The sequence below is a fragment of the Lagopus leucura genome, unplaced genomic scaffold (assembly GCF_019238085.1).
Source record: "Lagopus leucura isolate 7727_CA_CO unplaced genomic scaffold, USGS_WTPT01 Super-Scaffold_100001, whole genome shotgun sequence".
Classification (NCBI taxonomy): domain Eukaryota; kingdom Metazoa; phylum Chordata; class Aves; order Galliformes; family Phasianidae; genus Lagopus; species Lagopus leucura.
In genome coordinates, this window is record NW_024962262.1 from 80,374,162 (window position 1) to 80,389,100 (window position 14,939).

At 36.4% G+C, this 14,939-nt stretch overlaps 1 long non-coding RNA gene across 4 annotated transcripts in view; it reads right to left on the reverse strand.

Annotated features, from left to right (window-relative positions):
- LOC122177299 overlaps window positions 1–14,939 on the reverse strand; it is a 321,677-nt gene that overhangs the window by 211,201 nt on the left and 95,537 nt on the right. For all 4 annotated transcript variants that reach the window (XR_006178042.1, XR_006178041.1, XR_006178039.1 and 1 more), the window contains exon 3: window positions 12,109–12,167. This is a non-coding gene — a long non-coding RNA (uncharacterized LOC122177299). The remainder of the gene's footprint in view (window positions 1–12,108; window positions 12,168–14,939) is intronic.

The window sequence follows — 14,939 nt, forward strand, 5'->3', positions numbered from 1 at the left end:
GGAAGAGGAAGAGGAAGAGGAAGAGGAAGAGGAAGAGGAAGAGGAAGGAGTTTGCTTCTAGACCTAGCTCTGAGTTTGCTCCCAGTATCAAGCACTTTACATGTTCCAATTTCAAGGCCTGGTTATCCAGGCTGCTCTTGTTCATGTCCAAACACCAGCTTTCATATCATTACTGTTTTTTATTACTGTTTCCAGTTCTCAACGTGCTTGATTAAAGTATTTTCTGTTTTAGTTCTGCCTTGTTTTTACTTTTCTTATCTTTAAACACTCTGTATCCTTAAGTCACTCAGCTTCAGATGACCATCTTGTATTCAACAAAGAGTTCAAAGACGTTTCCGAAGCCTTTCCAGACAACATTTGTTATCATCATATGTGAAATTAAACAGGAATAATATAACATTCCACTGCATCCAGAATACATTTGCTACAGTTGCACTGTGTGTACGTCCTTAACACTAACATAGAACATCCAAGGATCTTTTCCTGCTTAATGGGGTGACTGCAATTGATTGACTCCCGCAATAACCAATGCCGATACCAGATTGCAGGGTGCAACTGACCCAGCTGAACTGTGTATCCTGCCATAGTAGAGGGACAAGTTAAAATATTTTAGGTACAATTTACGTCATATATTGACTCATCACCATTTGCACTGTCTCTTCAAAATGGTTTTTATACTATTTCTGCTAGAGAGCTGATTTCTCCATATGCGCGAAGCTCAGAGAGCATCCTGGCTGGCACTCCCCATTGCTGTAAACAGAGCTCCATAAACAAAACGGAGACTATAAAAGCAGTTTATTTCCCATCTATGACAATTATTTTCTGCACAATCACATGAGGATACATGCATAAATTAACTCCAGTTATTCCTATGGAACTCTAATGAAAATCTGTTTAAATTTAAGGAACACAAAAACATCAATGAAACAGCTGAGAATGTTCTTTTCTTAGCTTACAATGGAATATTATACTTGGTTAAATGAGGAGAATAGATTGGGTAGCCAAGCAATAATAAGGAGTGAAGTAGTCTTCTCATCCTTGCCAAGACCAGATATTTTGCCATCATTATCAGAGGAAAAAAAGTAAAACAATAATAATAATAACAACAACAACAATAAAGTGATCCCAATTGCTTACGTATAGTTTATATATGTTTAATCCAGATGAACAAGATTCAAAGTTTGGTACTGGTGTATCAATCTCAGCTTCAAAGCATTCAAATATAGTTAAACAAAACCAAATGCAGTTAAATGAAGAATAACCAATTTCTTATAAAACACTGAATTATTCCGCTTTCTGTGGTTATCTGGTATGCACTTCCAGTAACTGAAGCCAATAGAGCTCAGATCTGAAAACTGAATATTGCTGAAAATAGACAAGCAATTCTTCTTTATCATTTATTTACACTAACATCATCTGGAGAAAAGGATTAAATAAATGCCAGCATCAGGCAATTTTACTATTCTCAGTGGGACTGACTATCCTCATGAAAAAAACAAATTATCTTTTAAATAAGATTACGACTTACCTTTCTTGTCTTTTCTTAGAACCTCTATTAAGTACTGACCAACATTTAGCTGTCTGTACCACTCTCCAATAGCTGTGAACAAAGATGACTGCTATGCAAATAACACAATGTTTAAAAACAAACTACCTCTTGTCTTCTCTTATTATCAATTATTCAGAATTCCATTTTAACAGCGTCTACTGTTCAAGAAGAGTTTTACTCAAAAGGTTTTGTCTAGTCTTCATAATCTTAAGGAGGAGATTTTTTTTAACCAGTGTGAATACTTCTTAGATTATAGAAATACAGATGAATCCATTTTTCTACTTGTCTCTCAGACTTCATCTGGCTTCCAAGCAGATCAAGTAGAAGTGAACTAGATATCACTCGCATCAGTGAAAAGGCAAACATACACAACATCTCACCACTGTAGCATAAACATGGAGACAGCTAACTTACAACTTTAGTACTCATGCCATCCTACATTCATTTTAATCTTTTAGATTCCTTTTATCCAGTTTAAACTTTCACAGTACTTTTCTGTTATCTCTCAGTGAATATCTAGTCATTAACTCAGGCTGGGCTTAGCTAAAGCAAAAATTTCGGGCTTTGTCTCACAAAAGTACCAACCACAAGATGTTTTTCAATTTTTCATAAATATTTCACATCTGGCTTTCACTGATAGGATCCTTGGTTTTCCCTCTATGTCTTCATAGGCAAGACACTCTTTCTTCATGTCATTAGCCACACGTACAATCTTTTATTTCTCTTTCCTCACCGAATGCATTTCCCATGTTCCCAGAATATAATTTTCCATTATGTCAAGGCATTTTTCTCTGGCTTTAACAAACATTATCCTGATGTGTTTAAATCCATCCAAGTGTTTTGCTGAAAATATAACATTCTTAGCCCAAGAGTTAGTCCGTGCTGTCCTTATATCTCCCCAGGCATCCCCTATGACAAAGTCTCACTGATGCTGGTCTGCATCAGGACAGTGGCCCATAGTGATATTCTGCACACCCTTGGTGCACTTTGGAATTAGTATTACTGTTACCTAACATTCTTCTGAACATGCTTGGCAGGAATGTGAGTAAAAGCTGATATTTTAGTCTGCTTTTACTTTCTATAACTGCAAATAATGTGAGAACTGCACCATTTGGATGCTCATGCTGTTTATCACACTAAACCACAGTCAGCTGTACATCCTCTTCCACATACGTTTGATTCTTATTTTGACTACTTTTAAGTATTTATGCCATCAGATTTGTAAATTCAAGTGTCTTCCATACGACGGCTCTACAGCAAAAGTGGGCAAATAATAAAAATCTCTTATTCTTTCTATCTTGTGACGTTTTGGTGAACGAGACAAAGGAGAGAACAATCAAGTTACATACTTTGACACATGCATTACACAGCCATTTAGCAGTTGTCACCTTACTGTAGTCATAAAATATCCCAATTGTTTCCCAGCACTGTTAATGATTGTTCATTTTTCTTAATTACCTATTTTCTACGTCAGACTTAGTTTTAGGTTTGCAAAGTTGGAATGCCATATCAATAATTACACTGACCATTCTTGAGTAAAACAATGTTATGTCTGAAATATGCTAGTAGATGAGGCATAGCACACAATAAGAAGTGATGATTTAATACTGCTACTAATGTTACAACATATGCTTGCACAAACATATTGACTTTGAAAACATCACCTTAAATTCAATTAATAATGCCTTTCACTATTACTCTTTTGGTACATGTGCCTCCCGTAGACATCCTGGAAATAAGGAAGAAATGAAAAGGGTATGCATATGAAGAATAAATGCGATCTGAGTGACGTGGCAGGCACGGGAAGGAGATTTAACTCTCAAGGGCATCAGTTACCATTCTAAGTACATTAATTTCTCAACAGGGAAGGTGGGCTGACATGCTGTGGAGACCTCAGATGGCAGTAGCTCTCAGTAGCTGGCCCTGAGTGGGCCAGCCCACTCCTGAGCAGATGCAGTGTGCAGCTGTGAGCCCAACACATCGAACACACTCCAAACCAAATGTCTACCTGCTTTTAATTTTTTTTTTTAACTCCATTCCAGAGAACTGCAATGCTTGCTCCAACAAGGGGCAGAAGATTTTAAAACTCCTTCACAGAAACAACACAAAATATAAGGGAAAATAAAGCTTGCTTATTTTATATGTTCTTCAAGGAGAATCTTATTCTGAACACCACTAAGCAGTTATCTGAAGGGAAGTCAGATTGCAGAAAAATGAGACTGCACACCCTACCGTAATATAATCTATGTAAAAGGCATTACAAGCAGTCCTGTATCATCTCCTCAGCAATTTTCAAACAGTACATAAATGACATACAATATGAAGCATAAAGAACATTCTAGATTATTTTTATCAGACTTAGTTTTGTATCCTGAAGACAATCCTTTAATCATAATCATTTTTAAAAATTTAGGATTTTCATTATTATGCTACATTACTACAACCATTCAGCTACCTCATTCCTGCAGCAGTATTTATTCTGTTTTCCAAGGTGACAGGAGCCTGTATTCCACAGAAACTGCACGATGCTCTGAGGGCAGCGATGGAAGGGGAATGGTGGAGAGCAACATAAACAGCTTTAGGGAGAATGGGAAGAACACTGCCAACTCAGGCATGTAGCTCAACACAGCTGGCAAGGTTCTAGCTCTGCATCCCCCACAACATGGTGAACATTTGGATTGTGGAGGACCAGGTGCCATGCAGTTCAGACAGACTCCGCCAGCATGGTTTCAGTGCTGTGCTCAAGGAACTGAGTGTTTTTTTCTGTTTGAGTATTTTGGAGAAGTTGCATTGCTGTGAAATCAGATCTGTTAAGAGTTTACCAGCTCTAGCCCAGAGCTGCCATAGGAGCAATACTAACCTAATATCTTCTGGTAGTGGAAGTAATAGTGACATCAGATGGACTCACTGTGGACTTGAGACAGTTCACATAGAGTCCAAACTGATAATATCTGCTGGACTTTCCTCTGCATAACACTTTTCTGTGTTTTTTATGTTGGAAAAGGTAAATAGGGACATGCAAGTCAGCTATGCATGAAGCCTGTTAGATTCATTACTTGTTAGAGCTTCACACAGCATAAAAGCATCTAAACTCTTTGTGGACATAAGCTGGTTTTGTAATTGATACAAATACATTAATACAGCAGTGAAATTTGAGATACAAAAACATGGTTCTGTACCTGTAATGTGATTAAGCTAAAGACTGAATGACAACATAATAATGAAGGTTAACTGTAGCTCAGCTGTCTGTCTTGGCTACACATCACAAGATATCCATTTTGTAATCATCAGTTAAACATTACATAATCATTGGTGCTTCTTTGCTTTTTATCAATCATGACTATATTCAAAGATAAGATAGGCCAGCTTTCTTGTGGATCAGTTCTGCATACCTCTCTAAACAGAAGGGGAAAACAGAAAGAAAAGTAGTATCAACATGGTGGGATGTTGGAGAAACCAATGTTACCCAAAATGTAATCGAACCACATCTTTAGCAAACATAATGTCAAATTACTAAGTGCTAGTTGAATTCAACCAACACTTCTGACTAACTTGAGTTTTGAAGTTCCCATAGTAAATAGGAGTAAGTACAGCATAAAGTTCATAGAAGTTTGTTTTACTTGAGGATATTTGTTCAGGAACAACCAAAATTGCTTTGTGAGTAGACTAAATCACTTTTCTACCCCCAGAGAGAGGGTGTTCCCTCCAAACCAGAGATGACGGCATAATAATTTCAGAAAATATTATTTTCATTTTACTGATCTTCAGCTTTCTAATGCACAGGATTTTAAGAAACAGAACAGATACTCTGAAAATTATAGAATATTTTTATTATTTTGCTTTAAGGAGAAAACAGGATTCTCGAAAATATTCTTTCTTCTATTAGTTGTATGTGGACATTTTACTGACTTTAGAACCAGGTTATCTAAGAATCCACAGTAGTTCATTAAAAGCTGTAAGTAGATTCTGTCACGGTTGGTTTCTTTTCTCTCTTTGTAATAGAAAAATGAAAATTAAAATATACTTTGATGCTTTGATAAAGTTTTTTTATTACATCATTTTAATAAATGTGTATACATACTTCTATGTTTGTGTCCAACAAAGCCAAGAAAAGTACTGTGTTTTGCACCTCAAGTTCCACAGAAAGTTGTTCTCTCCACTCCGAACCATCCATAGAAAGGAGGAGCAAGCAAGATAATAAAAAGTTGTGGTTTGCATAAGATGAGTTCATTGTAGTGATTTTCAATCCCAGAATTAGGTCATTTTTTTTTCTAGTCACTCATCACCTTCAGTGGAAGAAGTAATACTTTTAACTTAAATCTCTATTGTATGGAAACACTCTTGTCCTTAGAAGCATTGATTCCATATCAAAAAATCATGCAATAAATGAGGTGGAAGGGATGTCATCTAATTCAATCATCCACTCAAAGCAGATCTAATGAGAGCAGGTCATGGTCTTGTCAAGTTCTATACACTTCCAAGGATGGTGATTCAAATATAAAATAGAAATATCACATCTAGTGGACTGCTCCTGGAGAGAAGTATCCATACCCCCATAGATTTTCAAGGATCATTATGAGGCTCTGTGCAGATTTCCTACATAATCAAGTAGAAGAGTAATTCCTGCATCAACTTCTCATTAAATATGGATATGTATATAGTCAATTTTGATTCAAAAAGCTTAAATTTGAGAGATTTTAACGCATTCTACATTTTCATATAACATTAATTGCATCATGACAGACTGTCTATTTTAGCCTTGTCTTGCATTGTATCATCTTTCACTACAAAAAACTCATCTTTTGTAATTCAATTATCTTCAGCATAGATAGCAATTACCTTATAGGTATCAAACTGCTTATTAATCCCAAGGAAATATAAATAAATATACGCATCTATAGGTGGGGAGTGGGGGATGGGGAAGAAATTCCAGAAAGCTTGAATCTCAGTAACACCAATATTCAAAATAAATGGCTAGAAGTCGGTCATTTTATCAGCAGAAGTAAAAAGAAAAAGCAGTCAGTTTTCTAATCAAGAGCTAATCAACCTAGGAACTTCTGTTATACAGCACAAGGTGAATTTTATGTTGAGATGGGGGCTGGAGAAAGGAAACAAACATGATTTTCCTTCTAACAGCTGTTCAACCTTTCTGTCTTCTGCAAACTAGCCTAAGTCAGAAAGAGCTTTTTGCGCCAAATGGTTTTCTGGTAAGCAGCTGTGGGCTTGAGTTTGAAGTACTGCCTTAATATGTGGTCATGTACCATCCAGTGCTCTAACTGGTGCTGTCAAACCTTTCCCGTAAGAGACTTACTGTGAGAAAAGTGTCTGTCTCCTTGAAAAACAATTAGGCAATTACATTGCAAAGTCATGAAAACGTACTTCCTCTAAAACCTATGAAGAAATCAGACACCTGCATGTGCTATGTAGTCTTAAAAACAGAATGACAGGATTACAAGGTCAATGGTTTTCCTTTTGAAAGATGTTATCTGGGCAGGACTCCGACTCCTAGAGAGTTCAGAAAAAGGAAGAAGACAAAATACAAACAAAAAACTACTAGAGGCAGAAAAATCCAACCAAGTGAAAAAGAATTTTAAACAAAATAAACAAGAATGATGAGAGATGAGAAATATCTGCAGCTGTACTTAACCCTTTCACTAACCTCTAAAAGCTGTGCAGAAAACCAGTATAATTAGTTTTTTTGCTGAATTACACTCAAGGATGAAAGAATTTACAAAACTGCAGGCCCAGTTCACCAGTTGTTTTGAAAATAGAATTTTTGTGGCTAAGAGCAAAAAGACTTGATCAAGTAAATGTATGAATCAAGAATCACATAGGCTTCTCAGCATAGGATAGGGATAGAAATTTCCTCTACATAGGAAGCACATCTTTTCAGTGAAGTGAACCCTTGCAATTCTTGCTAGACAGGACTCAGAGTGCAGAGGCTCTCTTTAAGCCCGTGTCGATCATTTCTCAGTAACCTGTGATACTGAGAGTCTGGAGACAGCCAGAGCTGAGCAATGCTGAGGCCACGCATGCCTCCTCTAGCCTTACCTTAACTAACACCAGCAACTGTTTGCTGATAAAATCTGAGCTACCATCAGGAGATAAACATGCAGCTAGAGGGCTGTGGATGCTGACTAAGCCCCTATGAATCATGTGAGATACTTAGATCCCCCAACTTGCCTTTGACTCTCAACGTCAGAGGACGGTAGTTAGAAGATACACTTTAGATACAAATTTCAGATTAAGTGCAAAGGACCACTTTTACTGCATTCTAGCAGCAGAAAACACCATGTATGAGAACGAAGCCTACTTACACTTGTACATAAGACAGACCTAATTTGCGGTCTTCCAAAACTACAACAATGAAAGCAGAACAAGTTCTGGACACAAGTTAGTATACTTATATGATTACTGAACAGCTTACTATTGAAGATAGTTATCTGTCATTATCTCAAACTGAATATCTCTTCACTAGCTACTGTGTAATATGTTTAAGATGCCGCACAGACTGTACTGATATATTAATCAGTACAGATAAAAATCCATCCCTACTGGCTGTTCTTTCAGAAATCAGGTAACAATCAATAAAAGGACACATCCAGATTCAAAGAGGAACAAATACACTGCACAAAAATCTAAGTAAGGAATGTAGCATTAAAACGGAGCCAGCTCAGGTGTTTTTGCAGCAATAATTAGTGGTGATGTCCACCATAGAAAGTGAAACGCCCCCAGAAATGCATGAAACATAAAAACTCCTACTGTACAAAATCTTCTGGGGATATGTTTCATACATGATTATATGCACTACCCTAAGCCCAAAGTATGGATGCTCTGACAGTATCACAGCTTACATTTTGCTGTCTTCCTCTTATGTTTTTCCATATTTTCTTTCACAGCTTCATATTCTTGACTAGTCTGTGGTTCAGCAAGCCATTCTCTATCTTTGAATATTTTGAAATTCTTTTAAAACTATACCCAAATGCTAAGATATGCCTTTATATACACCTGTATACATATATGCTCCCTCCCCCCCCGTATATGCACACACACTCACACACATGCACAGATGCACAATATTCACTTCTGAAGGTTTCCTTTCCTAGAATCGCTTCCAGTTGCACTGATATAGTACTATTTTCACCACCAGATGGCAGTAACTTCAATTTAATATAAACCAGACGTTGCCACATGTGCAGCAAACAATGGCATTCTTTATATTTGGTTTTTTTCTGTAAAAAAAGAAATGCTGTTGGTTTTTTTTTCCCTACATATAAAGATATTCCAGATTCCTTCTGTTTAATGAAAAAATTGGAGAATAAAGTTTTCTACTAGCAGTGAAGCCCAATTTTGATCAAGTTATTCCAGAAGCTTAAAATAATAATAATAAAAAAATACAGATATGCTACTCCAAGTCATTGTTTTCTCCAAGAATAATTTTCAGTACCAAATGAACTACGTTACTTTCAATAGCATAACGAACTTTTACAATATATGCTAGTAATTACAATAACTAAAAGGCTCTACGGAATGGAAGCAAATGGAAAATCTCATTTATATTGGTTTCTCAAATATATACAGTGAGCAGACTTCTTCTTACCTTAGAAGGAATTCAAAGTATCATCTACAGCAAAAAAAAAATGCATACTGTATTACACATGTTTCCTGCAGTGTGGAATCTAATAACAGCTTCTGCTGGTAAGAGTAGTTTTTTTCTAGTTAGGCAGTAACTGTGAAAATAATGCAACCTGGTAGAAAAGGACTACTCTAAAAAACATATGAGCGCTACTCTGAAAGTAATGCCTTCTATTTTATTATGTTGGCTCACAACATTAGAGGAGGATGCATGAAAGCAGAGGTTTAACCTTCCTACCAATATCCCATTACATTTTGTTGCTGTGTGATAGACGGCAGGAGAGAGGCAGTCTGACAAAATTGCATATGACGTGGAAGTACACATGAAGCAAAGGAGCGTCACTGAATTCCTCCACGTGAAAGAAATTGTGCCCATTTACATTAATTGATGATTGCAGAATATTTATGGATATCAAATAGCGGATGTGAGCACAGTGAGGTGGTGTGTTTCAGATGTAGTGACAGCAACAGTGAGTCACCTCCAGTTGTGCAAGTTTTTTACACTGTTGGTGAAAATACATAGCTAATGGTGGTGATTATGTTGAAAAAGAGTGCTTTTTAGCTGAGAATTTGCTCTATCAAATATTATTATTGTGCTCTTCATATCCTTTATAGTTTCCATGAAAATAAATAGGAGGCATTGCTTTCCAAACTCTATATTTTAGTAGTAATTGATTCATAGCTTCCAGACAAACTACGATCTTTACCCTTCATTTTATTTTTAAACTTCTCCTTATTTCTGAAAGAAAATTTCCAGAACAAAATGGCATATATTATAAAAAGAGGACTTCACTCTTTTTCTACCAGTATTAGTATTCAGAATGATTATGTGGGTTTATGTTCAGCTCTCTGCTGACTGCAAAGAAAATATCAAAAATGCGCGTTCTATTGAATAAAACAGACTTATCTTCCAATAAATCTATGACCAAATATGCAGCCTGTTTGGACAGCTGTCTTCCACTGTTGTCCGTGTACATATTCAGATACTTTTCTCCTTATAAATTTTTATAATTTCTTTTCATTTTATAGGCCGAAAGACAACACGGGAGAAAATTTTCCTCACACATATAAAATAAGCACAGTGATAGGATGAGAAGTCCACAAAGTAAGAAAAATGGCCTGGATTTTATGGACAAATAAATTAGTAAGAAAAAACAAGGAGAGTAAAAGAGAAAATCTGATCTCTGAAAAATCAAAAATGAAAGAAAGGAAATAAAGCCTAACAAAAACATCCACAGTAAAAGGAGGAAATGTAAGCAGGAGGGAAAGAAATGGAAGCACGAGGAGAAGAAATGATGATTGTAAAGTCTTTGAGAGAGAAAGAAAATGAAGAAAAGACAAACTGTTGACATCAAGTCTGAGTTTAGGAATGACATCACCATAAAGTCCAGTGTTTCTTTTATAGAAAAAGCTAGGCTGCTATCACCTGCTTTATTTTAAATATGCTGGTAACTGTGCTTTTTGAGAGTACAGTGATATAGTTAATTTCTACTAATTCAACATTTAGCAGTCACCTGTACTTGTAGTTCCCACTTATGGCAAATATTCTTGAGTATTTCACTTTTCATTATTTACCCTTTATGTAAACCAACAAGATGCATCCAATTTATACGGATGTGTACTACATGCCTGACATCCATAATCAAAATCTTTTGAACTGAAGAAGATACAGCATTATTCAAAAGACCTAAGCTTTTCCTTATGGCTTGTTATTTTGAGATTCCACATTCACATCAGCTGGAAGCATGAGCAGAATCCACCACAAAAGTAAGCAATTTCTAACTTCTGAAGAAAGAAGAAAAGTAATGGTAACATGGAATTTTAAGTATGAACCTAGTCAAAATGGTTTTAAGTGGAGAATGCAAATTTGTATGAAAACCACACATTCAAAAGTCATCCTTAGATCAGAAAGACAAACTGAAAGAAATACTGCAGAAGTGTACAGAGGAAGTGCTGGGATCTACAGTTCAATATAAGGTCCTGGCCAGTAAATGGCCAGTAAAGTAAGGGTTACAGAGGACTTCTTTTTGCTCTAGCTGCAGTAACGGTAGTAATCAGAGTAATGTTTACAAATTCTTTCATATTTTTAAAAGGACATGGGAAAAACAGAAAGAGGTGAAGGAAGAGTAATAAAACCTGAAAACTGAGAAGACATTTCAAATCTTTTTCAGCTGACTTGATGTAGCAGTGATCATGCGAAAACAACCACCATTTATAGGTGCCAGCAGAAAATAATAGCCCGATATCCAGATAAATTTAAATCATGAAAAAAGCAAAATTTTGACAGTTTGTTTTTGCAATTAATCACTCTTTCTATAATGGATTAAAAAAATATATATTTATTTCCTGCTTCAAAGACAAAATACAAAGGACAAGAAAAACAACTTGTATTTTAATTACATGGTCAGTGGTGCATTTTGATTTTTTAAACACTATGACTCTCCATTTAAGGACTGAGGTAATTAGTCACATCTTTAAGGAAAAATATTTAGAATCACATCAAGACAATGTCAGCCTTCCCACAAGCAAGAAGATAGTCACTAAATATTTCTTAGAAACTTAAGGTGAAATTTTCTTCTGAGTGAAGGAGACCATGACAAAACTCCCATCCAATGTAACGGCACTAAGATGATAGATCCATTTCTGGTGCTGCTGGTGCAGAGCTATGTTCCAACTAGAAAAAGCTGCTGAGACCTGCAGTACCATCCTAGCCAGACCAGGTTCATGATTGCCAGCCATCACGGCAGGCCTGACTGTGCCTCCATTGCAGTCCCAACACCCTGCCAGCACTATGACTACATTCAGTGGGAGTCATGTCAGAAGCTATAGGAGTCTCACCCATCTCCATGCCAGGAAAGAAAGCACCTGAATTTGTTGGTGGTGACATGGTAATACAAACTTTAAATAATGATCTCAGGACTTACCAGCAGTTAGTGAAGTGATACAAATGATCCAGCTGCAAAACTGAACTGCAGGTGGACACCTGAAAGAAACACAGCTCATCAGACAAGGATAATGGATTCATGCAATAAATCAGCCTCTTGATTTTTTTAAATAAACTCACTTTCAAAGAAATACATACAGTGATGTAAAGTATATTACTAAATACACTGATAAAAAATATATATTTCTTTTTCTCAAGACTTGATGACCTTCAGCAAGTTAAAAGTTTTAGGGGAATTGCCAGGTGTCAGGCAATATTGTGACCCAGTACCACAGCACAGCCTGCCTGGCTGTTCCTCCACTTGGCATGGCCAGCCCAACTCCCAGCCTTGCTGCCCCACAGCTGCAGCAAGGCAGGCAGTAGTAGGCTGCAGCCAGAACAATGTCACTGCCCAGCTACTTGCTATCTTGCATAATCCACCATCTTTTATGATGCTATAGACTGGGGCAATCTCTTCCTGGCTGTACATTCAGTCACATGCTGAGCTATGTATGCAAATAAAGTCAAGATTTAATTATTTTTTTGTGACATGAAATACATCAGGACACAAAGATTCATATTCATTTTGCTAAGTAGACAGCTTGTTAACCATATCGCTGCTTATTAATAATGAACTTCTAGGAGCTAGCACAAGCTAGAAGAAGGACAAAGACTGACAGAGAAATCTGATGGGACAGGAGCCCTGCAGGTCACCTAGTTCAACCTCCTACTCAGCAGTACCCCTAGCTGTGCTCAGTATCCTAGCAGGTAGCTCAGGACCTGAACCAGGTCTGTACTACCCCTGAAGTCCATGGGCTGTCCTCATGAGATTTCCCTCTCCTTGACCACCATCATGATGGATATTTTTTTCTTCTGCAAATTACAATTCTTTTTGCTGCAGCCTGTGACCTTCCCTTTGCAAGCTTTCATCAAGCACCTTAGCAAAGTCTCCACCTCCATCTTCCCTACAATCCTTGTGTCAGCAGCATGTAGTAGACTCCCCAGCTAATGATCCTTTGCCATTTGTCAGAACTGCTCTTATTCAGGGGGGCTAAAACTGAATACAGCACTGCAATGCCAAGTAGAGAATACACAGAAATGTGACTAAAGAAAATACAGGAAAATGGGAATTTAGAAGTACTAAGAATAATTTTAAAATAATTCACTTAACTAAGTTCTAAGTTAATATAATCTATTTTATGAATAAACTTGCAGCAGATGTATTTCTTAGACTGCATTCTAGTACCTGAAAATTTGTCTTTAAACCTCAATTATCTGGAAGTTTATCCATTTTTATTGAGTCGCTCAGGAAATGAAGTAGTAAGGCATTGACATTTCTGAGTTCCTGAGTCTTGGTGTCAGCCAAAAAGTGGTATAGTAGTAACATTTTCTTCATTCATAGTACATATCTTAATGTTTTGAGATAAATTCTTAAGATTCAGCCGTAGCAAATTTTAAATACCAATCCACTGTGAGATCACATGGAATGGTAACTGCACAAATCTTTTGAGGTACTGACTGCCTTCTGATTTCCATTTGTTCTTTGTGAAGTTCCATCATTGTTCCAGTGAAGAAGATAATAATCATATGCATTTGTATTTCTTTTACAAATTTTAATTTTCATCTTAACTTTTTAAATATTTTTATTTAACTTTTAAAATAAATATTAAATGAAACCCTTGTTTAGAAGATGTAGCTAAGGAGATTTTACAGGGCTGAATTGCTCACAACCACCTAATCTACTCCCCACTTCTACAGCCTTTTATTTATGAGGTGGGAATTTGATCAAAACTTGGTATCTTATTTTTGTTTGCCAGTATCACAACAATCTCCTTCCCTAAAACACATGTTGCTTCTTCTTGTGATGTAATCTAGAAAATCAACTGTCAAACATTAGTCTAGAAAAATCATTAGCCAAATAATTTTTTTTTTTTTTTTTTTAGGGGAAACAACAGTTTTTGAGAGGAAGTGATGCTACCTCTGGTTACTGTTGTTTGTGTTTTTAAGGTGTAGTGGAAGAGTCATTTTCAGTATGCAGTACAAAAGTACTGTCAACTCAGAATAAACTCTTCACAACACCAGAGACCAGGAGGAACAGAAAACAAGGTTAAAGTCTGCAGTGCAAACTGCAATGTTATATCTGTGGTTATTATTGCTTCTGTTATTTGAAACCTTGTGAGGAAATGAAGGACCCGATTATATTAATGAACTACAAAATAAGCACTTCAGATGTTCCAGCATAGATGATAGATGTCTCTAAATGAGATATTTGTTTAGGCATGGTCAGTGAAGAGTATTTCTAGGGCACAGCAGATTTCATGCAGTTAAAATCACTAAAAATAGATCAGATTAATCATACTGTAAAGTGTCTCTGATTATAAAAGGGGCCTGTGGTGACTAGCTCAGGGGTGCTTAAAACTAGGTAAGATGAATGTCATCCAAAATGGCTGAGATACCAATCTGATGTGTCCATTAACTGGATTTGTTTCATTTTGAAATGTACTGTTAGATCTCAGAAGAAAAAAAAAAAAATAGAGAAAATTATTAAAATTTCTATGTAAGGAACTGCAACAACTTGGCTAGGAAAACTGCCGAGTACTCAAAGTGCTCAGGTGTAGGAAGCATGTATTTAGCTGGAACAAACATAGAGGAAGGCTATTAAAATGAGTAGTAGGAAGGGAGAAATTATTGTGAGAGAACTAAAAGCTTAATTTTAATAAAGTAGAGCCAGTGGAAAATGTATACTGCGGGGAGAATTAGATCATTACAAGCACAGGTGAAGGAGAAAAATTGTTCAGTCTGAAGAACAGAGATGGCACAAGAATAACCGGC